This window comes from Macrobrachium nipponense, chromosome 7, assembly GCF_015104395.2.
Source record: "Macrobrachium nipponense isolate FS-2020 chromosome 7, ASM1510439v2, whole genome shotgun sequence".
Classification (NCBI taxonomy): domain Eukaryota; kingdom Metazoa; phylum Arthropoda; class Malacostraca; order Decapoda; family Palaemonidae; genus Macrobrachium; species Macrobrachium nipponense.
This window is the reverse complement of record NC_061109.1, coordinates 86,507,722-86,519,816: the sequence shown is the minus strand read 5'-3', so window position 1 is coordinate 86,519,816 and position 12,095 is coordinate 86,507,722.

The following is a 12,095-nucleotide window of genomic DNA, read 5'->3' as shown; positions in this document are numbered from 1 at the left end:
AGGCCAGTTTTTTTCCATTATATTAAACGAAAAAAAAAAAAAAACGTTGACGTACTACTTAAAGGGCCTCACAATTTTTGGAATTTTTAAATAGCGTTTCTCAGTGTTGCTTCGACGCAACGGTTCAGTTTCTTTGATGTTAATAATTGTTATGGATTTATTTCTCAGAGTAATTATGCTATTATCCATGTGCGGTTTAATTCATGAATATTCAAGATGACCAAAGTATGTTGGATTTTCAGCAGTACGTGTTTCATTCTGTTAGAAAAACGTAATAGACCAATGTTTGTAACAATTGACCTACTTTGAACCAAGGCTGTGAACCATCTCTTCGACGCGGCCCTACGCGTATTGTTTGAAAAAATTTATTTCCTCTAAGGAAAATATTTTTCTAACTTATTTATTGCCTGAGCGTCGTTGTTTACTTGTGTAAATTTAAATATTTTACGTTCAGTTTTGAAAAAAAGCAATAAAGACTGGAAATATCTGCACTGCTGCAGTAGGTGTGTGAAATTCCCGTATTCAAGACCCATATCATACTGTTGACTTGATCTGGTATTGTGCAAACAACGGAATGAACCTGCTTTGTCGTGGGTGTTATGTATATATATATATATATATATATATATATATATATATATATTATATATTATACATACACTATATATATATATATATATATATATATATATATATATATATATAATTTATAATTAGTGAACCACAGGTAGCTTTTGCATTGTGGAGAAATTGATCGTACTGTACAGTGGGGCTCAAATCTCATGCGACATGATTCTTTTTGTATCGTCCATATTCTCAGACTCAACGTGACGTTGCCAAGTAGTGGTATTTTTTTTCTTTTTTTATTTGTAATGTCATTCATGTCGAAAAGTTTGCGAATTCACAGCTAGCCTTATTTTCCTTATGGTTAAATAGATATGATCCCTTTTATGCATTGGTATAACTCTTAATTTGTGTGATTTGAATTGATTTTTTAATTTTTTTTTATCTTTACGTTGCTCAGTTCAAGTGTGGTGTGATAAGGTTAGCGGTGCCAGCAATGAAAGCACACTTAACATGCTCCTCGAACCGGTCAACATATCCATGTCTGCAGCATTGTGACAGTAGGCCTAATATGCTCAACAGTCATAACAACAATTTCAATGTAGGAATATGAATTAAAACAAGTTTTATTTGAATGTTGAAGATTTCGGCTCGTTTTAGCTGCCTGTATGTTGGAAAATGTTTTATAGGCCTAAAAAAATAATCTAAGCCATCTGAGATGTGATCTGTTACTAATGAATTTATTTGCAGAGATCACCTGTTCTTTGAGGAATACGAATTACAACCAGTTTTCTTTGAATGTTGAAGTTTCAGGCTGTATTTAAGCTGCCTGTATGTTGCAAAATGATTTATAGGCCTAGAAAAATAATCTAGGCTTTCTGAGATGTAATCTTTACTAATGTTTTTATTTGTAGAGATTACCTGTTCTTTGAGGAATAAAAGATGATGATGATTTTGGTTATATGGAGAAGATGGTTATTAATCGAAATATCATAAGTATTAATATCAAGGCATATGGAACACTTGTTTTTCAACTGGTTTACAATATTATTTTCTTAAAAGTCCTTCTGCTCGCTTTTGGTGTATAATTTATTCTTTCATAACTTGAAGTGCAAGAATGTGTAGATAACCTCATTTGCTTTCTGGCCAGAAATTGTTAATATAGAGATGTGAATGTTAAGTGTAAAGTAAAGAAACCTAACACCTTGGCCTAGGAATAATATCTTGGCTTTGACAAATAGGCGAATATTTGCTAGTATGCTACCAGTTTTCAAATATTTAAGAAAGATAACAAATAATTATGTATGAAAATCCAAATATTCCTTTCACACATAAAGTAAATGTTTTCAAGATAATTTAATGGTCGCTACTCATATTAGACCTACTTATATACCAGGTGGTTGTTGTTGCACCGACACTAATACGTCACACATGCTCCCCTCACACGTTGATATCGGTGGGCGCATTCTACTTTTGTATATACATATTTACATTTTTTCAGCGTTGAGGGTAAAAACAATCAAATAGGACTATTTCAAATTTTATGTTTGCTTTGGAAGCCTTATTAATGTTACGACAATTTTTTTCGTTCTTTCTTTATTTATTAACATTTGAACTGAGGTTTGATGGCGACTTCGTTTTGGTCAAATGCTTCAGCAATGAGTGAACGAAAGTTTTGAAAATGTTTCGTAAGGGTTTTTCTGAAATTTGGCTACACGTGACATTTTCTTACAATTTTTAAATATATGACAGATTTTACTCTTGTGAAACATATTATGGCCTTATTGTATGCGATACTCGCGTTTTCGCATTGAAATAAAAGATAAATATGGAGCATGCTAGGTTGCCAGTTAGGGAATTTTGAACGAAATCCTATGGAGTCATGTCGCATGAGATTTGAGCATCACTGTACATGGGTATTAACCCGGTATGTTTAGTACTAGGCCTTGGGGGATCAAAGTATTATTTACACCCATTTCTATATTGCATAGTCGACAAATATGTATATTAATTAATAATGCACGATATCTTCTTGCGGTCGTCTACTGTAATTAGCATGAGTTTACCCTGGTACTATTGTATCCACAAGGGTGCGGATACAATAGTACCAGGTTGATACCGTGCATGTAAACCGGGTTCACAGTCGTTTGTTATCTGTACGTAGATCAAGCGACGCCTTCCTTCCTTCGCTTAGCGTCTATGCCCGCCAACACCACCTCATAATGACCCAGCCATCCATCGTATCGTTCGTTAAAAAAGAAAGTCTGTTACTACTACGTCCTTTGTCCTCGTCTTGTAACTCTTGTTCCCGTCTCTCCTCCCCTCCCGGGACTTAAGGCCAACCACCTGGTGTCGGACTCCAACTTATAATCAGCTATTTTGGCGGAGAATTGAGACCTCTGGCTGGGACACTTAATTAGGCCTAGTCGAGCAAATAATACCTGGCGTCACTCACCTGGTCCCGGGCTAAGGTGTTTACAGTTACAAGAAAAGGGGAGAGAAAGAAAATTCATTATAAGATGCCTTTAATGTATCCTGCACGTTTTCGTGTTATCGTGTTTGACGTGCGTCTTTAGCTTTTTCAAAGTTCAGCTATACGCTTCCTTTTGGAGATATCTCTGTCTGTGTAGGTCTAAGATTTCACTTCGGGCACTTGAGGTTGGTTTTTGCTTCAGCGAATTGTACTTAATCCTGTCATTAACTATTAACTGTTAAATATGAACTCGACTGCGTCCTCAGTACTTCTAGTAGTTAAATATATAACAGAACTTTAAATATGTAAGACCGTTTTGATGTTGTGGTACGTTCAGACATATGTTTAGTGGATATTTCATGTCTCAATCAGTTTTGTTTTGGATACGATAAACTACCGTATTTATACAACAAACAGTTTGGTTAAATAATCAGCGCCATAAAGGAAATCCATACTTTGTAGGAATTTGTTAGCATTATTGCGATGTCCTCATTTGGCATACACATTACACACACTCATACTTGTGTATGTGTTTATTTGTAAGCGTCTACACAAAGAATTGTTGCGTATATATAACATTAGTTGAACCTTTAGGAGCCCAAAGAATAGGCCTACAGTATTTGTTAATTAGTCTGTGTCGTCCCGTAGCTTCTAATCCCTAGGTTTCCACAGTCCCTGGTTAGAGTTGCACCAATGCATTCTTTTGCTTGCAAAAGGTGTCAGCAATATCATGAACTGTAATGGTTTAAAATAAACAAAAGAGCACAGTATTATATAGCCTAGTTGAGATTTCCTCATATATCAAATATAAATCTGCATAGCGAAATTGTTTTCTACCAGCCCTTTTGAACACAGACATATAAGTTCAAGGACACTTTTACGTACCTCTAGTCTAGGTAAACCACTTCTGTCCTCCATGAGAGATAACTCTGTGTTACGTTAAACTTAATTTGTTTGATTTTTGTAGTTTGTGTAAAGCTCGGTTTGAAACCGAATTAATACTGGTAGAGACCTTTTCTATAGAGAAACCAAAATTTAGCTTGAATATAGATAACTCTGCCTCCAGCAGGAAAGTATTGTCTTTTAAATTCATTTTTAGCATTCATTGTCAAGTGTGTTGATTGTTTTTATGATTTATTATACTCATATCATCAGGCTGTTTTCTAATGTGATATTATATGAAAACGTGCCAGTGAAGCAGTGGGCTTCTTTGCCATTAGTAAATGAAAAGTTGTAGACTTTTGGCAGTGGAAACGTGTCGCCATCTTTGGATGACAAAGTTCTTCAGAGTTTGTGTCTTTTATTGCCAAGCTTTTCGAATTCTCTTCCTCTGCGTCTGGTATTTTATAGGCCTTTTTAACGCTTCCTTCAGGATTAACACCCTCTCTTTACTGACGCTAAGTGTTCTTCCGGTCTGGACCAGATGAGGGCTGTGGGTTACCTTTTCCATCGTGAGATATGAAGATCTTTTTGATGTGCTTATTATAGCATAAAAATTCCTTCGTAACTAAATGAGAATGCCATTTAACTTCAGTCATTTCATTATCTGATATGAATCGGTTGTGTCCAAAAATGCTGCCGGGGTCACGAGAAGAGCTGAAAGACGGAACTTAGTACTATAGTACTAGGTTACAGGAAGTGAAAGTATAGTCTTACTACTGAGGCCTTTCACGTTATAATTATGACCATTATTGTTTCAGTGATCACAGTGAACTTAATCATCGCAATCCTGTTTGTAGTTTTCGTCAAATATAGTATTTTCTCTATGCTTTGGCGTTTTTATGGGCTCCTTTTATTAGATACACACACACATATATATATATATATATATATAGTTATATAATATATACTATATATATATATATTATATATTATCTATATATATATATAGATATATATATATATATATATATATATATATATATATATATATAATATATATATATAATGCCAATGATATAATACTGTAATTATAATAGTAATAAAAAAACCATTAGACAAAAAAACCAACTTACATAAGTGGGAACCAACGTAGAATGAGACCGGAAGTATGAGTGTGAGCGCATGCGTGGGAAGACATAATCACTTGTTCTGTCATTCACAGCATTATTTCATTATATTATGGTATCTCAGGCCTCGCTATGTGCTTCTCCTACAGCCAAACAGGAAGTGAGCGCCGTCTCTTACGGAGAAGTAGATATCCATGATGGCTCAAAAGATTCTAGAATGTATCGTTAGTATATAAGCTGCTTAGCGCGTCTCTCTCTCTCTCTCTCTCTCTCTCTCTCTCTCTCTCTCTCTCTCTCTCTCTCATAGGTTTCCCAGAGACCGTCGTATCTTTACTTGATTTTGCTCTGTGGAATAGTAGATGTTTTCATCATTGATTCCATAATCACAGAATAACTAACATTACGACAATCGCCCGAACTCAGTATCACCCATTATACAGCTATGAATTCCCACCCTGTGGTAGGGGTGTAAGACTACCACCACCGTAGGTCCTGCATTTCGTAAAAGGAGACTAAAAGGGCAGCTGCTGCCTTGCAGTCGTACTTTTTTTTTTTTCTTTTCTTTAGTAAAAGGCTAGGCCCACCGCCAATAACTGTGGAAACTGCTGCCTTGCAGGGGGTTTTGGGACTTTTTTTTTTTAGTAAAAAGGCTAGGCCCACCCCCCCGCAAATAACTGTGGAAAACTGCTGCCTGGCAGTCTTACTGTTTAAGCAAAAGGCCTAGGCCCACCCCCCGCCATAACTGTTGGGAAACTGCTGCCTTGCAGGTGGACTTTTTTTTGTTTTAGTAAATGCTAGGCCCACCGCCAATAACTGTGGAAACTGCTGCCTTGCAGGTGGACTTTTTAATTAAAGGCGAGGCCCACCGCCAATAACTGTAGTTGATGACAGCAAGGGCATGCGGTCGTAAAAACCCCCTTTGCCAAATAATAAACCATGCCTGATATTGTAAGGAAAGGCGCATCAGGCAACCGACCCCTTAGTGTAGGGATAACGTTGGGAAAGAAGATACAGATATGAATTAAGTTAAGAGCTTTCGTTGTATTGCTTCATTCTGTCGTATTCTTCACCAAGGCCACGTCTATATAAACTTATTCGCCTCGTTTTCGCCTGTGATATTATAACTTTTACGACCCGTAAATATTAAGTTATGGACGAATCCCGGGAAACGTATACTTGAATGACCAAGAGAACTCGGTTTTTATTATTATTATTGTTATTATGATTATTATTATTATTATTATTATTATTATGTTATTATTATTATTATTATTATTATTATTATTATTTGCCGGTCGACTAAAACCGCTCAAGTGTGCTGAAGGATTGGAGAGTTTGATTTGGGTATTTGCATCCAGAAAACGTTTTTATCAGTCCACTGAATTTTTAACAAAACCGAATTCCCATCTGGTCTAGGTCTCCGTATATCTTACCTTTATCTATGATTTTCTTGGCGTTCCTACCCGTCTTCGTTGAATGAAAAGTTACAGTCGTTTAGCTCAGACAATCCTCTCTCTCTCTCTCTCTCTCTCTCTCTCTCTCTCTCTCTCTCTCTCTCTCTCTCTCTCTCTCTCTCTCAGTGTAAAGATATTTCTACTTATTTTCTTCGGTCAAGATAGGCGTTAATCTCCAATGGTTCTCAACATTATAGTTAGTTCAGACGCCCATTTCTGCCAGTGCGAAATGTAATGTCAGAATTATTTCAGCACTGTACCGATGCTTCGTATGTGATATATGGGTAGATCCTCAACATTTTACGACGTCAGGTTGATAATTAAATCTATTGGGTTTATACTAAAAATGAGCTTTATGATTAAATGTGAAGCCGAATCATTCACAATTTTCGTTTTCAATATATTGCATATGCATGAAAATTTTCTTTGGGTGTGTGCGTGTATCTGTCAAGTATAGTATTTTCCTCTCTGGTCCACAGGTATTAATCTTTGGGCATCTCTGAAATTTCTCACAATTTCCATAATCTTCGTCAAGTACGGGCGGCCCCATAGTGCTCCCCAACACCCCGGGGACCCTGGCCTCCTCCTAGGGTCACCTTTCGACAGGTCATCAGGGATGAACCTTCTTTCGCCGAGTAAGCCAAATAGAAATAAGTCGTATTTATTCTGCAATAAAGTTGCGCGCTCACCATGAGCGCTGATACTCGCTGAAATCAGTCATTCATTTCCTTTTTTACCTTTTCAGTTTCTTCTTCTTCTTCTTCTTCTTCTTCTTCTTCTTCTTCTAAAAATAAAGCTTGATGTAACATCCGTGTCCGTATGAGGTTGTCAGGTGTTGGTTTGAGAAGGAGATTACTTGGGGATTACATATCCTTTCTATTTCTTAAAGGATCCGGTACATAGGAGAGGTCATGGAGCAACCTCTCTCTCTCTCTCTCTCTCTCTCTCTCTCTCTCTCTCTCTCTCTCTCGTGTTTACGTTGTTAACAGAGTAGCATTGTCTTTTTTCATATTCTCGTGTGGGTATTATTAGTGATAATTTGTAATTCAAACGAAGGTCTGAAATTTGATTTGAAAATGAAATTTTATGTATTTGCTGCGCCGGCCTTATTCAGGAGAGAGAGAGAGAGAGAGAACTTCTTAAGCTTTTCGTATCACAGTGTGAATCATTGCTCCTCATGCCTGACCCCTAAAGGTCTTTCTGTTGCTAGTTTCTGAGCAGAGATTTTCGAGAAGAGATTGGTATTGCCCCACGTCCTACGGGCTGTGCTCTATAAGCAAGAGCCCGTGCTGGCGTAATGCCAGCATAATCTCCAACAACACAGTCCCATGTAGATTGGAAGGATGCATTTATTGTTTACGGTGGGAAGCGAAATTTTTTCCCGTATTGCTCATGAATTGTCACGACGTATCAGCAGATACGATATCTTTGTAATTTAATTTTCAGAAGAATGAAAATTTGGTACTCCGAGTATTATTCTCAAAGTTTGAATCCATCGATCAGCTTTTTCCAAAAAAAGTGCATACTATGAATGATGTACTGAATGAAAAAAAGAATATGTTATCCCTAAATGCCGATATTTTTAACGTTTTTTAAACGTGTATTTGTTAATTTTGTTTGCCAAAACATATAAATTCACTCGTGGGTGCTCATATGTTTTGTTTGTTTGTATGGTGTTTTTACTTTGCATGGAACCTGTGGTTATTCAGCAACGGGACCAACGGCTTTACGTGACTTCCGAATCACGTCGAGAGAGAACTTCTATCGCCAGAATTTCACATCTCTGACTCCTATATGGCTATATGGCTTATTCCTCCTCAATGGAATGCCCGAGAATTGAACTAGCGGCCACCGAGGTGGCAGTCCAAGACCATACCAACCACGCCACTGAGGCGCCTGTATTGTAGTAAGCACACGGGCATAGTAGCCATCCTAAACCCTTTTCTAACGAGGGAAAAAGGTAGGGGCCGGCTTTTCTTTCGCCATTTCAGTCACAATGGTTGTTGATACTACTCGGGGAGGTGGATAGTCTGAAAAGTAAAAGGACCTTGGTCTGAGGAAGATTCTTCATAATAGATAAAATAGAGATGTGGTGCGCCTGCCTGGCCAGGCTGGGTATTCACAACCAAAGCGGAAATGGGCACGAACGCGAAGAATGGGCACTGAGAGGTCGACGACACAGTTGCCTGAAGGCTTGCTTGGCCACGGCTGCTTCTCGAAGACAGCTGCATAGCGAGCCCCTCGCTGGAACGGACTCCTGACTATTCGGTACAACTGCTGGATTAGAAAAAAGAAAGAAAAAAAAAGGAGTGGGTTGAATAATGTGGGGTTGTTGGGAGAGGGGGCGGAAGGGTGGGTGGGGGGATGTGGGGAAGAAAGTGTGAAGGAGAAGGTTTTTATTTGATGGGTGCACTGGTATAGGGGAAACGTTAAAGGGCGATGTACTAGTCAAATAAATTTGGAGAATGTAATTCCATAAACGTTGGAGGACGAGAATGAATGCGGAGGTCATCAGAACAGGATATCGCAACGGAGAGTATCGATCCTAAAAGGAGTCGCATCGGATGGTACTTAGTACTAGTATGGATTTTAGACTTTTTCTGGTTTTGGAATTTCATATATGACCTGAAGTGGAAGGGTGCAAGTATCTGCTTTTGCCTTGCCTTTGGTAGAACATTACGAGGTGAATATAACCCGTTAAAATGAATTTTTTTTTTTAGTCAGTTCGTGTTAGTAATCAACTGGTTTGGTGTTTTATTTAAAACAAAGATAAATTTGATTCAGTTAAGTCTGGTTATTCCAATCATCAAGATTGAAATTCTTTTTCAGTAGCTTCCTCAGCTTCTCCAGTACCTCTAGCTGGCCGTGAGTGCGATTCTCCGGCATTCCATTGAGGGGTCACAGATGTGTATTTCTGGTGATAGAAGTTCACTGTCGACGTAAAGCCGTTGGTCCCGTTGCTGAATACTAACCATTGGTTCCATACAAAGAAACAAAACTCCTCGCCCCCATCCCCTTCGGAGGGGGTTGGGGAGGTAGGCTGAAACCCCATTATAAACCATCTTAGGGATCCCCACTATCACCCTGCCAAGTTTCATGCCCATCGGACAAGCCGTTTGTCCGTGATTGAATGACAGACGGACGGACAGACATAACGCCCATTATATAGTAAGATTATCCAAATGGAAAATGTAGGCTGAGCCTGAAAAAGTTTTTTTTTTTACTGTGCACTCCATTTATATATATATATATATATATATATATATATATATATATATATATATATATATATATATATATATATATATTATAATTTTTTTTTTTTTTTTTTTTTTTTTTTTTTTTCTGTGCACTCCATTTGCAAACAGAAGGAAACCGTTCTGTGTATATCATCTGCAGAAATTTACTTTAGAAACACTGTCATCAAATATGCAAATGCTTCATGTATATTTGTCTGCGAACTACGCCATAATTTTCAAAAAGATAAATGTTGTTTATCTTGCCTATCGCTCGAGTGAGGACGCCCGTTTTTATTTGGGCGAGCTTCTGGTGCTCAAGATGTTCTGAGGTGATAGTGGAGGTATGAATAAAATTTGTGTTAGTTTAGTCGGGTTTGTTTTGGAATTCCAGGACTGTGTGAACGTTTCCCGTTGGAGATTAGTTGGTTGAAACCGTGCGCGCGCGCTCACACACACATGCACCTTCAGATACGATTAACACAGTAGTTCAGATCCCCCCCCGCGCTTCTAGTAAGTTATCGGTCATTTATGAGAAATGAAAAATGCTAGTATCTTTTTCTTCTTCTTCGTCTCCAAAATGCACGATTAGGATCTCGTTTGCCTGAAATGGGTGATTTGTGGGAATTGGTCTTCTATTTTTTTTTTTTCTGTTGTTCTTTGCGCGTTTTTCTCTACGCAGGTTACTGCCTACTGAGGAGGATATTGCAAAAAGTTGGTGATAGGTCGCTATATAATACTAAATAAATATGCAATGTTATATCATTATATTACTTGAAGATATCACTGCTGGTAGTTCATAAAGAGATTAGGAATACCTTGCGTTTTCTCATTTAGAAAAAACCTTTACCAACATAGGTACTATATTGCAGTGTGTGGGAGCATTTATATCTTTAGAAGTAAGCGCCTTAGTGGCGTTGTTGGTATGGTGTTGGCGTGCCACCTCGTTGGCCGTGAGTTCGATTCTCGGGCATTCCACTGAGGAGTGAGAGATGTGTATTTCTAGTGATAGAAGTTCACGAATCTCGACGTGGTTCGGAAGTCACGTAATCCGTTGGTCCCGTTGCTGAATAACCATACTGGTTCCATGCAACGTAAAAGCACCATACAAACAAAAACATACCTTTACGAGTGCATTTGTGTATCTGAAATATTAAAAGAGGGAATCGGGGATAGTTAACAAGCACGTCTGTTACCATCATCAAATTCGCGGTTATTTTGTGTTGCAAGCGGTTAAAAAAGTTAAGTCTATCTTAGTTTAACCAGACCACTGAGGAGCTGATTAAACAGCTCTCCTAGGGCTGCTGGCCTTAAAGATTAGATATTATTACGTAGCTTAGGAACCAATTGGTCACCTAGCAACTACAACTTATTGTAGGATCCGAACCACATTATATCGAGAAATTATTTTCTATCACCAGAAATAAATTCCTCTCCGCGTTAGCCGGGCCGAGAATCGAACTTCGGACCACAGGATTGGTGGTCGAGCGCGAAACCACTCGTCCAACGAGGAACTCTTGAAAGTGTTAATTGAGTGAATGACAGCGCATTTCACCGAGGAATTGTAACAGGTTCTTGCAACGGTGTGTGTTCTTTGTGAAGTGCTCTTTCTACGATGTAATGACATTCATCTGATGCTCATTTCTTATCATTTACAAATATATAAGGTGAAAATCATAACGGTTTGGCTGCAGGTAGGGCTGTTGTTTTTAAGGCACCGATGATGAGATAAATAAAGATGCATTGATCCAGAATTTACTAAAAGCTTGGTGAGAACGCGGACGAACGTAACTTGTAAAGTATAGCTAAAACTCCTCGACTTTGAGAGATTTTTTTTTTTTTTTTATACCTTTATTTTTTTAAGACTTTTTAAGATTTTTTACTTTTAACTTCTTTAAGACCTTTTTTAAACATTTTTAAAAACTTTTTTGTTTATTTAATTGTTTCAAGAATTTTTTTTTTTTTACTTTTTTTTACTTTTTTATTTAATGGTTTCAAGACTTTTTTTTTACGTTTTTTTTATGAGGGAAGTTGGTGATGCTGTTATATACTGTAAGAAGCCCAGTCTCAGCAACTGATGCATACAGATTATGGAAATAAAAAAAATAAATAAAACCTTTAGTGGTAGTTAACATGAATTTTCGACGCAAGAGTAAACTTATTATCCGAAAGACAATCTCGGAACCTCATTATCCACCTTGATTCTACGCCACTGTTAATTTTTCTGAATAAGACCTGAGACAATTGTTGCTGAATTGGTGGTTATTAAAAGTGGCTTATCAGATGCACGTGACGAATCTTTAGAAGCCGCGTTTTGAGCGTAGATTGATAGATATCACTGATTAATTCCACTCGTTTT